The 2,718-nt window shown below is 43.1% G+C and overlaps 1 non-coding gene across 1 annotated transcript; it reads left to right on the forward strand.

The window, feature by feature from the left end:
- The first annotated feature begins 2,280 nt into the window (after positions 1-2,280).
- LOC119813767 lies at positions 2,281-2,386 on the forward strand. The gene has a single exon (XR_005285227.1). It is a non-coding gene; the product is annotated as a U6 spliceosomal RNA (small nuclear RNA).
- The last annotated feature ends 332 nt before the right edge of the window (positions 2,387-2,718 follow it).

Here is a 2,718-nt window from a genome sequence, read left to right on the forward strand (position 1 = left end):
TAATCTACATGGGAAGTAGAAAGTAGAAAAAGACAAGATCTCCTGAGTAAATTGGGAGCATGGGGACCTTGGGGGAGGATGGAAGGGGGGATGGGAGAGGCAGGGAGGGGAGCAGAGAAAAATGTAGAGCTCAATTAATACCAATAAAATAAAAAAATAAAGGTGTGTGCCACCACCATCTGACTTCATATTTCTTTAGAATATACAATGACATCTTTTAATGTGCAGGGGAAAAAAAGAAATCACTAGTTCCAGAACTATCCTCCTGCCAAGTCTGCAGATGGAAAGATGTATATTACATAGTATGCTATATGTATATGATAAAAACTGTTGAATGATGGAGTTGGCCATAGGATTCTATTTCCATGTTTTAAAACATGGTCAACACTAATAATAAAAATGTGGAGTCATGGGCTGGAGAGATGGCTCAGTGGTTAAGAGCATTGCCTGCTCTTCCAAAGGTCCTGAGTTCAATTCCCGGCAACCACATGGTGGCTCACAACCATCTGTAATGAGGTCTGGTGCCCTCTTCTGGCCTGCAGACATACACACAGACAGAATATTGTATACAAAATAAATATATATATAAAATCAGGATTCTCCTTTAAAAAAAATGTGGAGTCATAAAAAAAGATAGTACATATTCTGTCGTAAGGGAATATTATACAACTACTCATTGCACCTCAGTATATTGTATCTTTTTTTTTTTTTTTTTTTGGTTTTTCGAGACAGGGTTTCTCTGCAGCTTTAGAGCCTGTCCTGGAACTAGCTCTTGTAGACCAGGCTGGTCTCGAACTCACAGAGATCCGCCTGCCTCTGCCTCCCGAGTGCTGGGATTAAAGGCGTACGCCACCACCGCCCGGCCAGTATATTGTATCTTGCAGAGACATCTCAGGCACATGAAGTGGGGAAGGCAGGAAGAGCTCCGGGAAAACACAACTCCCCTGCAAAGGGTAAGAGGTCCTACCTACATGGACATATGCTTGCAGGTTTCTGCCCTTTTACTATGAAAGTCCATTTATATTTGTTTGTTTTTCAAGTTGCTGAGTCCAAAGCAGGCCCTCAGGAAGCATTAAAAACATTTTTTAAAACTACCTATGAGCCAGGCGATGGGCTTTAATTCCACCTTTAACCCAGGAGGCAGAGGCAGGCAGATCTCTGTGAGTTTGAGGTCAGCCTGGTCTACAGAGCTAGATCCATGACAGCTAGGGCTATACAGAGAACCTGTATAGAAAAAAAAAACAAAACAACAACAACCAAAACTATACCTATGGGGCTAGGAAGATAGATGCCTCAGTGGTCAGGGCACTGACTGCTCTTCCAGAGGACCAGGTTTGGTCCCCAGCACCCACATGGTGACTCACAACAGCGCGCAGACCCAATTCCAGGGAATCCAGTGTCCTCTTCTGATCTCCAAGTGCATGCATATAGTGCACAGACATACACTCAGGCACACATACATCTAATAAAATAAAATAATATTCAAGAAATTATCTGAACAGATACCAATTCTATGAGATAATGAGACTCTGCTGCCGTTTTCACAAATGGACATTTGTAGAGTGGTCACATGCATCCACCGTTCTACCTTTAGAAGTCTCCTCCTCTTTCCCCAACACTTCCCATCCTTCCTATGATACAGCTTAAGAAATGGATTTGTTCAGCATTGACAAATGAGCCTGCATTAGAATAAAAATTTTCTGCCCAGCAAAGGCCACATAACTACTTCCTAAAGATTTCTTTTCGAGTGACTGGAGAGATGGCTCAGTGGTTAAGAGCACTGGCTGCTCTTCCAGAGGTCCTGAGTTCAATTCCCAGTAACCACATGGTGGCTCACAACCATCTGTAATGAGATCTGGTGCCCTCCTCTGGCCTGCAGGCACACATGCAGGCAGAATACTGTATGCATAATTAAAAAAAAAAGGTGAAACTATAATTACAGTTCCAGGGGACCTGACACTCAGAGCAAAGCACCAATCAATGCACAGAAAATTATAAAAAATAAAAAAAGACACCTTTTCAACTTTCAGCCTATCTCTTTCTTTTTTGGGTTTTTTTTTTTTTTGTTTTTTTGGTTTTTTTTGGTTTTTCGAGACAGGGTTTCTCTGTAGCTTTGGAGCCTGTCCTGGAACTAGCTCTTGTAGTTCAGGCTGACCTCGAACTCACAGAGATCCGCCTGCCTCTGCCTCCCGAGTGCTGGGATTAAAGGCGTGCGCCACCACCGCCCGGCGCCTATCTCTTTCTTAAGCCCCAACATAGGAAAGAAAATACAAAATACTTGTGCTCGCTTCGGCAGCACATATACTAAAATTGGAACAATACAGAGAAGATTAGCATGGCCCCTGCGCAAGGATGACACGCAAATTCGTGAAAATACAAAATACTTGCACAGGGCATTGTCTACTTATTTTTCTGCAAGTGTCAGGACCGCACCCTTCTTTGTGGTTGCATAATACTCCACTGTGTATACAGACATCACATTGCCTGTATTTATTCATCTAATCCCATTGTCTTAGCTGGTGGGAAGAGCAATACAATAAACACGGGTGAAAAGTTTCTGTACCCCATAAACCTCTCCATGACGCAGCTATCCAAATCAGACCAAATGAAACTGAGTTAGAAAAAGGCCCAGTTTGAGGGGTTAAACGCTCCCAGATGATTTTCCCGTCCCCTCCGCCCCCCCACCAAGAGAGGAGATGGGGAAGAGAAACCTAAAAT

Source organism: Arvicola amphibius, chromosome 4 (genome assembly GCF_903992535.2).
Source record: "Arvicola amphibius chromosome 4, mArvAmp1.2, whole genome shotgun sequence".
In the NCBI taxonomy this organism is placed as follows: Eukaryota; Metazoa; Chordata; class Mammalia; order Rodentia; family Cricetidae; genus Arvicola; species Arvicola amphibius.